The sequence below is a fragment of the Nicotiana sylvestris genome, chromosome 7, assembly GCF_000393655.2.
Source record: "Nicotiana sylvestris chromosome 7, ASM39365v2, whole genome shotgun sequence".
Classification (NCBI taxonomy): Eukaryota; Viridiplantae; Streptophyta; class Magnoliopsida; order Solanales; family Solanaceae; genus Nicotiana; species Nicotiana sylvestris.
Genome location: NC_091063.1, coordinates 3,039,927 through 3,054,104, shown reverse-complemented (window position 1 = coordinate 3,054,104; position 14,178 = coordinate 3,039,927).

Sequence of the window (14,178 nt, the reverse complement as noted above, 5' to 3'; positions counted from 1 at the left end):
AATGTACTGCGGCCGCAGAGGTCCACCGCGGACCGCACAAAATGTAATGCGGCCGCGGTGGCAAACTTCATAGAGGCTATACTTTACCCTTCATCAGTGCGGTCCGCACAGAATGTAGTGCGTCCGCACTGGAAACTTCAGAGACCTGTGTATTTTTTTTCCACTATGTCTTGCACTGCATCAACACAACCCTGTAACATCTCACAACCAGTTAGCCCAAAAATCAATCCTATACTTCAAAGAAAAATCAAAGAAGAACAAAAAGAAAAACATATGGGTTGCCTCCCAAGAAGGGCCTGATTTAACGTCGCGGCATGACGCAGGTTACCATCACATTATTTGAAATGAAGAAGTGCACCACGTGGCTGTCATTAATTTTTCCAAGATAATGCTTGACCCGATGCCCATTAACTCTGAAAACTTTACCATTTTTGTTCTTTAAATCAAGAGCACCAAACGGGGTCACACACACCACTTCAAAAGGTCCACTCCATTTTGATTTGAGCTTTCCCGAAAACAGACGTAACTGGGAGTTGAACAAGAGAACCAAATCACCTACTTTGAACTCCTTTCCACGAGCATATTTATCATGAAGGTACTTCATCTTGTCCTTATACAAGGACGAACTAGATTAGGCATGGAATCTGAATTCATCAAGTTCATTGAGCTGCTCCAGACGAAGATTGACTGCAATATCCCACTCAAAATTAAGCTTCTTCAAAGCCCACATGGCTTTGTGCTCTAACTTAACTGGTAGATGGCAAACTTTCCCAAACACCAACCGATACGAAACATACCAATCGGAGTCTTGAAAGCCGTCCTATAAGCTCATAGAGTGACATCCAACTTCTTCGACCACTCGGTCCTATTTGCATCGACCGTCTTTGACAATATGCTTTTGATTTCCCTGTTGGAGACTTCCACTTGACCACTTGATTAAGGATGATAGGGGGTAGAAACTTTGTGATTGACACCGTACTTAGAAAGCAACGTGTCGAAAGCTTTATAAATGAGACCCCCCATCACTTATGATTGCACGAGGAGTACCAAACCTTGTAAAAATGCTTTTCTTGAGAAATGCAACAACACTCCGGGCCTCATTGTTGGGCAAAGCCACGGCTTCAACCCACTTTGAAACATAGTCCACCGCCACAAGAATGTAAGTGTTCCCACAAGAGCTAACAAATGGGCCCATGAAATCAATGCCCCATACATCAAAAATATCAACCTCAAGGATGGTATTGAGAGGCATCTCATCTTTCTTCGAAATTATACCCGCTCTTTGGCATTCATCGCATCTCTTCACAAAATCACCTGCATCTTTGAACAAAGTTGGCCAATAAAACCCACAACTAAGAACTTTAGAAGTCGTCCTCACCCCGCCATGATGGCCACCATAGGGAGAGGAATGGCAAGCCTCCAAGATACTTAATTGCTCCTCCTCCGGGACACACCTTCAGATCACACCATCCGTGCAAATCTTGAACAAGTATGGCTCATCCCAATAAAAATCCAAACTATCCCGGTTGAGCTTCTTCCTTTGGTCAAAAGAGAGCTCATACGGGATTATTCTGGTCACAAGGTAATTAGCAACATCGGCAAACCATGGCATATCATTTACCGACACCGTAAGGAGTTGTTCGGCGGGAAATGAATCATTGATCTCTAGGCCATCACTAGGCCTCCCCTCCTCCTCCAAACGGGACAAGTGGTCTTCCACTTGGTTCTCACTACCTTTCCGGTCCACAATTTCTAGATCAAACTCTTGAAGTAGTAACACCCATCGCATCAACCTTGCCTTGGAGTCTTTCTTTGTCATCAAGTACCTAAGGGCGGCATGGTCGGTGTGCACTATGACCTTGGCCCCCATAAGATACGGCCGAAACTTTTCCATTGCAAACACTATAGCCAACAACTCTTTCTCGGTAACCGTGTAGTTCCTTTGAGCCTCATTCATGGTCTTGCTTGCGTAGTACACCGGATGAAACATCTTGTTAACCTTTTGACCCAAGACAGCCCCAACCGCAATGTCACTTACGTCACACATGTGCTCGAAAGGCAAGCTACAATTTGGTGCGGTAATGATAGGGGTAGTGGTCAACTTAAGCTTGAGAAGCTCAAATGCTTGCATACATCCCTCATCGAATACAATATTTGCATCCTTTTCTAGTATCTTGCACAAGGGGTTTACCACTTTTGAAAAATCTTTTATAAACCTTCGGTAGAACCCTGCGTGCCCAAGAAAACTCCTCACCCCCTTGACGGAAATGGGGGGAGGAAGCCTTGAAATCGCCTCTATCTTGGCTTTGTCAACTTCAATCCCATGCTTTAAAATCTTGTGGCCCAACACTATGCCTTCCTCCACCATGAAGTCGCATTTTTCCCAATTAAGTACGAGATTTGTGTCTTCACATCGGGCCAAAAATCTATCCAAATTTCCCAAACACTCTTCAAATGTATCTCTAACCACACTGAAATCGTCTATGAAGACCTCCAAAATATCTTCCACCATGTCGGTGAAAATAGCCATCTTGCATCGTTGGAATGTCTCCGGGGCATTACACAACCCTAATGGCATCCGAGAGAAAGCGAAGGTCCCATATGGACAGGTAAAGGTGGTTTTCTCCTGGTCCTCCAGAGCGATTAAGATTTGATTATACCCCGAGTATCCATCCAAAAAGCAATAAAAGGCACGCCGCGCAAGGCGATCAAGCATTTGGTCAAGGAATGGCAATGGGAAGTGATCCTTTCGGGTCACCTTGTTCAGCTTTCGGTAGTCAATGCAAACCCTCCATCCGGTAACTGTCCGAGTGGGAATAAGTTCATTGTTGTCATTTGTCACCACAGTCATACCACCCTTTTTGGTACACATTGCACCGGAGAAGTCCACGGGCTATCAAAAATGGGGTACACAACCCCGGCATCCAACCACTTGATCACTTCTTTTTTCACCACCTCTTGCATTGCCTCGTTCAATCTTCTTTGATGCTCCAAGGAAGGTTTTGCATCATCCTCCAAGATAATTTTATGCATACAGAATGCGGGGCTTATTCCCTGAATGTCGGCCAAAGTCCATCCAATTGCCCTTTTTCGCCTTTGAAACACCGCCAAAGTGGCCTCAACTTGCATGTTAGATAGGCAAGAAGAAAGAATAACTGGTAAAGTAGAATTTGAACCCAAGAACTCATACCTAAGGTGTGGAGGCAGTGGTTTCAACTCCAACACCGGTTGTGTCACGCCCTGAACCTGGGCCTGGACGTAACACGACACTCGGTGCCTGACTACATGTGACCGAGCGAACCAACTGGCTAGCTGAATCAACATGTGGTATCATAACATACTGAATGCGGAAGATAAACTAACACATGCTGATATACCGAAAGTCTGGATGATATAAATCAAAGTGCGAAAATACTAATACAATTCTGAAACATATTTGTAACCAACATAGCTTAATATGAAAGCCTGTGACTCTGTCTAACTGTTACTCTAGTCTATGAAGCCTCTATTTGAGTACTGAAAACACTGACTATATGTGAATACTGAAGACTGTAGCAATGATAATGCCCTGAAAGAACTGGGGATCACCAAATAGCTGGTACGAGAATCCTAGCGCTCTGAATCATGAACCTGTAAATCATTACCTGCATCACGAGATGCAAGCCCCGGGCAAAAGGGACATCAGTACATTTAAATTGTACTGGTATGTAAAATAGCTGAACAAAAAAACTGTCAATATTGAAACTGAAACTGAACTGCTAGCTGATAAACTGATAACTAAACAAGGAAGTAAGGATGTGAATACTCCCTCTTCTAAATGATGAACAACCTGTTTATCTGAACATTAAACTGCGGCCTCAGGCCCAATATGTGTATATATATATATATATATATATATATATATATATATATATATATATATATATATATATATGTGTGTGTGTGTGTGTGTGTGTGTGTGTGTGTGTGTGTGTGTGTGTGGCCCAAGTATACGTATACATAAGTGTGACCTCAGGTCCAAAATGCATAAAGCATAAACTGCGGCCTCAGGCCCAAATGCAGGTATTCAACATTCAGGAATTTAAATCAGGAACTGAGAATCATACTGTAATATGTGATACTGAAATAATGAGCCATACCGACTTACATGATACTGGTATAGTGAATAGGATTAAACTGAGATGAGTATTCATAATAAGTTGATTTGTCATAACTGAAACTCATAGAATATCGAATGATTATGAAACTATGTCATCTAGAGAATATAAGTTCTACTTCTATTCATGGAACCAAGGCATAATTACTTTCTGAGGAAACTAGTAATGTTCATGATGAATGGGACGTAGGGAGAATCATAGATATTCCCAAACGTAAAGAGTTAGCCTTACATACCTCAATTTGCCCCTTAGTGATACTACAATGATCCACACTACTAAGAACCTTCAATCTACAACAACAACATCCAATGGAACCCAATATTAGTAATAAATTCCATAACTTATGCCATTTAGGCATATTATCAAACACCTTGTAGGCATAGATATTTACACCTCATAACTATAGTGTTGGTTCATCCAACTATCACCATTAACCAACAATTCATTCCACCATCATTCCTAACAAATTTATAACTTCCAACAACATATGTATGACCATCCATTCACACCCAACCAACAAATCCTATCAAATAATCACCTTTAAATCCCTACCATGGTCATGCATTTAAATTGGGAATTTATGACTTCCAATCACCATACCATAAGTTGTAATACTTGATTCATACTCATAATTCCATAATAACACCATATATGTAAGTCTAAGGGTGTTAGGATTACCTCTTGTAGACCAAATCTTGAAAGACAACTTTTGGGGTGTTCTTGAGATTTTGAAGAAATCATATGAAACCCAATCAAAATCATGTTGTAACTAGTGATTGAGAAGTGAAATCACCATGATAACACACTTAAAAACTCAACTTAGGTGTGCAATTGGATGCCTTGGTCGAGTTGGGGGTGTAGAGGAAGCCCTAAGTTTGAGAAATGACTCAATTTCTCTTATTTCCGATCTTTAAGATATTTAAAACCTTCCAGACGCACGAGCTCGCTCGCTTGTTCGCGCGCTGGAGGCAGAATACTCAGCAAAAACGCGCGACTTCTCGCGAAACTTCGCGCTAGTGACACCTGCCCAGTAAAATGGTCATAACTTTCTGTATACACCTCCAAATGACGAACGGTTTGTTGCGTTGGAAACTAGACTCAAAGGGCTTTAATTTGATAGGTTGTGAATCACACAACTCATTGTATCCAGGTAGATATGCTCGCTCAAAGTGAGGTCTTGTGCATACTCATTTGCAAATTTTCAGCTATAATGAAAATTTTCAACTTGGCTTGGACTTAAGCCTCTCCTTAGACCCCAAATCACCTATAATATGCCTCGTACACTTATTATCATAACCACTCAATTACCATCACGCTAATACTCGCTTAATGCATCCACAACCGATTCAAATTACGGGGTGTTACATTATCTCCCCCTTGGGATCATTCGTCCTCGAATGATGGTCCTGGCTGCAACTACGGCTATCTATGGTCATTAAATGGGTGTTATGGAGATATGAGAATACTGAAATATTATGAATACATGATTACTGACCTGTTGAGATACTGTACTGAACTGCATTGACTAAATATTGATCTGCCATGAATACGTGAATACTGAACTAACATGAATATCTGAATATTGAATCGGCACGAATATTTGAGAATTGAACTAACATCAACATCAAAGTACTAAGCTGGCATGAATATCTAAGTATTGGACTGACATGAGTAGCTGAGTATCGAACGGACTTGAATATCTGAGTATTGAACTGACATAAGTATTTGAGTACTGAACTGACATGAGTATTTGAGTGCTGGAAACTTGAATGTTATAACGTTACACGCGAAATACTGGTTGTACCACCACTAATTCTGGTGGCAACTCCAACTCATAAGCTAATTGACCGATCCTTTGCAAGATTCTATATGGCCCAATATAGTAGGGACTATGCTTTCCCTTCTTCTCAAATCTCATAACGCCTTTTATAGGCGAAACTTTCAAAAACAACCAATCATCAACTTGAAACTCTAGGTCTCTATGCCGCACGCTCGAATAGGACATTTTGGTGGCTCTGAGTTTTCTTCAAACGCTCTTGAATCAACTTAACTTTCTCTATAGTCTGATAGACCAAATAAGGTCCTAATAACTCCACTTCTCCATCTTCGAACCAACCAATTGGTGATCTACACCTTCTCCCACACATAGCTTCGTACGGTGCCATCTTGATACTAGAATGGTAGGTTATTATAAGCAAACTCAATAAGAGGTATGTGATCATCCCAATTACTTTTAACATCAAGGAAATATCCTCAATTGTATGAACAATGCGCTCTGCCTGGCCATCTTTTTGTTAGGATGAAAAACGTATGCCTAATTATATCTGAAAGAACTTAAAAGTTCATTTTAAACTGAGCACCACAGTCCCAAATGACAGACCACGGAGTCCCATGTAATTAGACGATTTCCTGAATGTATAACTTGGTATAATCTTCTGTTGAATCTGTAGTCTTTACTGGCAAGAAATGTGCTGACTTGGTAAGTCAATTTACAATCATCCAATCAAATCATGCTTTTAAAATGAGAAAGATAATCCCATTTATCAATTTCATATTTACTATCTCCACACAAAATATGTGTATTCTGTGATAAAACACTAGGCTTTTTGCTGCTCGACTTTCACTTGCTGACAATTAAGACAATTGGCCGCAAGTCTGCGACGTTCTTTTTCATGTAGTTCATCTAATCAATCTCCTTGGTCATGATGCATATTTGGGGGACCTGGATGGAAATAATACCAGGAATTATAGGCTTCTAACATGATCTTCCCTTTTTAAGTCCATCTACGTCTGGAACACACAATCTTGGTACCTCAAAGTACCATCATTTCCCCCTTATTCGAAAGCCATCATCTTATACTTGTGAATCTCCTCTTTCAACTACAACAAGTAGGGATCATCAAACTATTTCTCCTTCACTTCGCCTACTAAGGGGGAACAAGTCATATTCTAGACAACAACACTGTCATCTTTTAGAGTCCGAAGTCGAACTCCTATCTTGGCTGGTGAACTTCTTTTACCAAAGTTCTCTTATCTACCACAATCATGAGTTGTACTTCCCACACTTTATCTTCTTAAGAACTTCCTGGAAACACTTATAGAATTGTTGGGAGCTAAGTCTTTAACCAGTACTCCGAAGACTAGAGTCTCGTGCAATGGCACTACCCTCGTGATACATAATTGGGCATGATTCTATAGCTTTCTGTGATCATTTTATCATCAATAACTAAACTCGGTGATCATTCTACTCACTTTGTTTTTCTTACACTTGCTAGACATAATCCGTGTGGTAATTATACAATTTTCCCTCATTACCGAATTGATTTTCTTTTTCATATCCCATGCTACTATTCGAGTTTCAGATCTCCAACTGGACTTATTGAAAATTTTCCCATCACCCCTTAGACCATAGGTCTTATAGTTGTGGATCCTTCTCATTTTGCTGGGATCCAAATAACTTTCCTTATTCTCTGCAATTCTTTGCACTCTACGTCAATGCCGACTCATCTTCCAACTTACTTCTGAGAAATCTTTCTTACTAGGAAAAATTAAATTATTCACTTAACAGAAAGCTAATGTATTCACAACTATCATATACAATCTTAATAATTTAACTCTGCTCACACTGTCAATCCTGGAGAAACCACATTACGATAATTCCTAAAGGCTGTTTTTCTATAGTTTGTGCTCTCACTACTAGCTAATATTTTTTTCCCACTTCTACTGTACTTCGAGTTTAACTTAAACTCTTTGGGTTCTAACACACGTTCCGTATTTCAAACTGTCATCCACTCACTAGAGTTAACCTGGCTAAGTGAATCAAATTGTACCTCTACTAGCTCTGTTAAAAGTGCTAATTCACTGTATCTACTCAATCATACTCACTATTTTGTTACTAACTACCTGCTAGCGTCATGTGTTCATGTTCTGCTTTGAATAACTAAAGTGAAACATAAGGTTACTCCTAACTTCTATCATCATCTGACCATATTCTTTTGTCGTGCACTATCATTCTTTTTGAACTATGCACATGGATCACACTTGGGGAAAGTTCATCTGTCTTAAACAAAATTGGAATATCTAACCCCGAACTTTCTATATACTTCAAAATCATATCAGATTATAAACCTCCAACCTAAACACATAGTCACATCAAGGGGAACTGTCATATCTTTTATCTCACAATAATAGCCACTTCGTATATAAATTTACTAACATGGTACTTTCTAGTTCTGATTTGAATAAATATGAACAACTTTAAATCATTCCCTCAAATTCACTATTGGTTGCTCTTGGTTCTCATTTCATACATCATATCTTCTAGTCATTTGCATGAATTGTATGAATCACATCTTTGGTAATAACAAACGTTTCTGACTCCTAGGTATTTTACCCTTAGGCTCTTTTATGTCCAAAACTATAGTGATCAATTCTATGCCCGCTGCAGTTGAATCATTTTCCTGATACACCGTGGGGTCCGACATACGGATACACTGCCATATATATCTGATAAATCACTTTATGTACCATCCCGTGAGTCTTGGGTCTTAATCCCTAAAACATGCAAAGATTTTGCTATAATCAGTGTTACTTACATTCTCTTTGAGCATCCATATGCATCACTGTATACTCACAAGTCTATAGAAATTTTGATACACTGAAAATTGGATATCTGGTAAACATATAACTGAATACTGGCTTACTGAATAACCATAAGACATGATAACTACTTTTGTACTTTCTAATAAGGTTATGCTCTAATCTGTAACACTATCCATTGCATCCCACTTTTTTACATCCTCTAAAGTCTCGTATTTACCAACCTGTACTCCATAATTATACCTCAATGGGCAATTATCCTCTCTAGGACTTTAGGTTTCTCCTGCGCGTCGCTTGGGCATCCAATACGTTTGGAATTAGATAGGAAGAAAAGGTTATCTATTGCTCTAAGATTCATGGCACGATCTAGAGTAGAAAGAAATGAGACAATCCTGGATGTCTTGGTAGTTAACCGTTTATAAGAGTGGCCGGCACACACATTTAAAGGAAACTCCACTAGACACGGCTTCATAGACTCCCTAGGACACTTGAACCTAGGGCTCTTATACCAAGCTTTGTCACGCCCTGAACCTGGGCCTGGACGTAACACGGCACTCGTTGCCTGACTACATGTGACCGAGCAAACCAACTGGCTAGCTGAATCAACATGTGGTATCATAACATACTGAATGCGGAAGATAAACTAACACATGCTGATATACCAAAAGTCTAGATGATATAAATCAAAGTGCGAAAATACTAATACAATTCTGAAACATATTTGTAACCAACATAGCTTAATATGAAAGCCTGTGACTCTGTCTAACTGTTACTCTAGTCTATGAAGCCTCTATTTGAGTACTGAAAACACTGACTATATGTGAATACTGAAGACTGTAGCAATGATAATGCCCTGAAAGAACTAGGGATCACCAAATAGCTGGTACGAGAATCTTAGCGCTCTGAATCATCAACCTGTAAATCATTACCTGCATCACGAGATGCAGGCCCCGGGCAAATGGGACGTCAGTACATTTGGATTGTACTGGTATGTAAAATAGCTGAACAAAAGAACTGTCAATACTGAAACTGAAACTGAACTGCTAGCTGATAAACTGATAACTAAACAAGGAAGTAAGGATGTGAATACTCCATCTTCTGAATGATGAACAACCTGTTTATCTGAACATTAAACTGCGGCCTTAGGCCCAATATGTATATATATATATATATATATGTGTGTGTGTGTATGTGTGTGTGCACAACTGCGGCCTCGGGCCCAAGTATACGTATACATAACTGCGACCTCAGGTCCAAAATGCATAAAGCATAAACTGCGGCCTCAGGCCCAAATGCAGGTGTTCAACATTCAGGAATTTAAATCAGGAACTGAGAATCATACTGTAATATGTGATACTGAAATAATGAGCCATACCGACTTACATGATACTGGTATAGTAAATAGGATTAAACTGAGATGAGTATTCATAATAAGTTGATTTGTCATAACTGAAACTCATAGAATATCGAATGATTATGAAACTATGTCATCTAGAGAATATAAGCTCTACTTCTATTCATGGAACAAAGGCATAATTACTTTCTGAGGAAACTAGTAATGTTCATGATGAATGGGACGTAGGGAGAATCATAGATATTCCCAAACGTAAAGAGTTAGCCTTACATACCTCAATTTGCCCCTTAGTGATACTACAATGATCCACACTACTAAGAACCTTCAATCTACAACAACAACATCCAATGGAACCCAATATTAGTAATAAATTCCATAACTTATGCCATTTAGGCATATTATCAAACACCTTGTAGGCATAGATATTTACACCTCATAACTATAGTGTTGGTTCATCCAACTATCACCATTAACCAACAATTCATTCCACCATCATTCCTAACAAATTTATAACTTCCAACAACATATGTATGACCATCCATTCACACCCAACCAACAAATCCTATCAAATAATCACCTTTAAATCCCTACCATGGTCATGCATTTAAATTGGGAATTTATGACTTCCAATCACCATACCATAAGTTGTAATACTTGATTCATACTCATAATTCCATAATAACACCATATATGTAAGTCTAAGGGTGTTAGGATTACCTCTTGTAGACCAAATCTTGAAAGACAACTTTTGGGGTGTTCTTGAGATTTTGAAGAAATCATATGAAACCCAATCAAAATCATGTTGTAACTAGTGATTGAGAAGTGAAATCACCATGATAACACACTTAAAAACTCAACTTAGGTGTGCAATTGGATGCCTTGGTCGAGTTGGGGGTGTAGAGGAAGCCCTAAGTTTGAGAAATGACTCAATTTCTCTTATTTCCGATCTTTAAGATATTTAAAACCTTCCAGACGCACGAGCTCGCTCGCTTGTTCGCGCGCTGGAGGCAGAATACTCAGCAAAAACGCGCGACTTCTCGCGAAACTTCGCGCTAGTGACACCTGCCCAGTAAAATGGTCATAACTTTCTGTATACACCTCCAAATGACGAACGGTTTGTTGCGTTGGAAACTAGACTCAAAGGGCTTTAATTTGATAGGTTGTGAATCACACAACTCATTGTATCCAGGTAGATATGCTCGCTCAAAGTGAGGTCTTGTGCATACTCATTTGCAAATTTTCAGCTATAATGAAAATTTTCAACTTGGCTTGGACTTAAGCCTCTCCTTAGACCCCAAATCACCTATAATATGCCTCGTACACTTATTATCATAACCACTCAATTACCATCACGCTAATACTCGCTTAATGCATCCACAACCGATTCAAATTACGGGGTGTTACATTATCTCCCCCTTGGGATCATTCGTCCTCGAATGATGGTCCTGGCTGCAACTACGGCTATCTATGGTCATTAAATGGGTGTTATGGAGATATGAGAATACTGAAATATTATGAATACATGATTACTGACCTGTTGAGATACTGTACTGAACTGCATTGACTAAATATTGATCTGCCATGAATACGTGAATACTGAACTAACATGAATATCTGAATATTGAATCGGCACGAATATTTGAGAATTGAACTAACATCAACATCAAAGTACTAAGCTGGCATGAATATCTAAGTATTGGACTGACATGAGTAGCTGAGTATCGAACGGACTTGAATATCTGAGTATTGAACTGACATAAGTATTTGAGTACTGAACTGACATGAGTATTTGAGTGCTGGAAACTTGAATGTTATAACGTTACACGCGAAATACTGGTTGTACCACCACTAATTCTGGTGGCAACTCCAACTCATAAGCTAATTGACCGATCCTTTGCAAGATTCTATATGGCCCAATATAGTAGGGACTATGCTTTCCCTTCTTCTCAAATCTCATAATGCCTTTTATAGGCAAAACTTTCAAAAACAACCAATCATCAACTTGAAACTCTAGGTCTCTATGCCGCACGCTCGAATAGGATATTTTGGTGGCTCTGAGTTTTCTTCAAACGCTCTTGAATCAACTTAACTTTCTCTATAGTCTGATAGACCAAATAAGGTCCTAATAACTCCACTTCTCCATCTTCGAACCAACCAATTGGTGATCTACACCTTCTCCCACACATAGCTTCGTACGGTGCCATCTTGATACTAGAATGGTAGGTTATTATAAGCAAACTCAATAAGAGGTATGTGATCATCCCAATTACTTTTAACATCAAGGAAATATCCTCAATTGTATGAACAATGCGCTCTGCCTAGCCATCTTTTTTTTTAGGATGAAAAACGTGTGCCTAATCATTTCTGAAAGAACTTCTAAAAGTTCATTTTAAACTGAGCACCACAGTCCCAAATGACAGACCACGGAGTCCCATGTAATTAGACGATTTCCTGAATGTATAACTTGGTATAATCTTCTGTTGAATCTGTAGTCTTTACTGGCAAGAAATGTGCTGACTTGGTAAGTCGATTTACAATCATCCAATCAAATCATGCTTTTAAAATGAGAAAGATAATCCCATTTATAAATTTCATATTTACCATCTCCACACAAAATATGTGTATTCTGTGATAAAACACTAGGCTTTCTGCTACTCGACTTTCACTTGCTGACAATTAAGACAATTGGCCGCAAGTCTGCGACGTTCTTTTTCATGTAGTTCATCTAATCAATCTCCTTGGTCATGATGCATATTTGGGGGACCTGGATGGAAATAATACCAGGAATTATAGGCTTCTAACATGATCTTCCCTTTTTAAGTCCATCTATGTCTGGAACACACAATCTTGGTACCTCAAAGTACCATCATTTCCCCCTTATTCGAAAGTCATCATCTTATACTTGTGAATCTCCTCTTTCAACTACAACAAGTAGGGATCATCAAACTATTTCTCCTTCACTTCGCCTACTAAGGGGGAACAAGTCATATTCTAGACAACAACACTGTCATCTTTTAGAGTCCGAAGTTGAACTCTTATCTTGGCTGGTGAACTTCTTTTACCAAAGTTCTCTTATCTACCGCAATCATGAGTTGTACTTCCCACACTTTATCTTCTTAAGAACTTCCTGGAAACACTTATAGAATTGTTGGGAGCTAAGTCTTTAACCAGTACTCCGAAGACTAGAGTCTCGTGCAATGGCACTACCCTCGTGATACATAACCGGGCATGATTCTATAGCTTTCTGTGATCATTTTATCATCAATAACTAAACTCGGTGATCATTCTACTCACTTTGTTTTTCTTACACTTGCTAGACATAATCCGTGTGGTAATTATACAATTTTCCCTCATTACCGAATTGATTTTCTTTTTCATATCCCATGCTACTATTCGAGTTTCAGATCTCCAACTGGACTTATTGAAAATTTTCACATCACCCCTTAGACCACAGGTCTTATAGTTGTGGATCCTTCTCATTTTGCTGGGATCCAAATAATTTTCCTTATTCTCTGCAATTCTTTGCACTCTACGTCAATGCCGACTCATCTTCCAACTTACTTCTGAGAAATCTTTCTTACTAGGAAAAATTAAATTATTCACTTAACAGAAAGCTAATGTATTCACAACTATCATATACAATCTTAATAATTTAACTCTGCTCACACTGTCAATCCTGGAGAAACCACATTACGATAATTCCTAAAGGTTGTTCTTCTATAGTTTGTGCTCTCACTACTAGCTAATATTTTTTTCCCACTGCTACTGTACTTCGAGTTTAACTTAAACTCTTTGGGTTCTAACACACGTTCCGTATTTCAAACTGTCATCCACTCACTAGAGTTAACCTGGCTAAGTGAATCAAATTGTACCTCTACTAGCTCTGTTAAAAGTGCTAATTCACTGTATCTACTCAATCATACTCACTATTTTGTTACTAACTACCTGCTAGCATCATGTGTTCATGTTCTGCTTTGAATAACTAAAGTGAAACATAAGGTTACTCCTAACTTCCCTCATCATCTGACCATATTCTTTTGTCGTGCAGTATCATTCTTTTTGAACTAT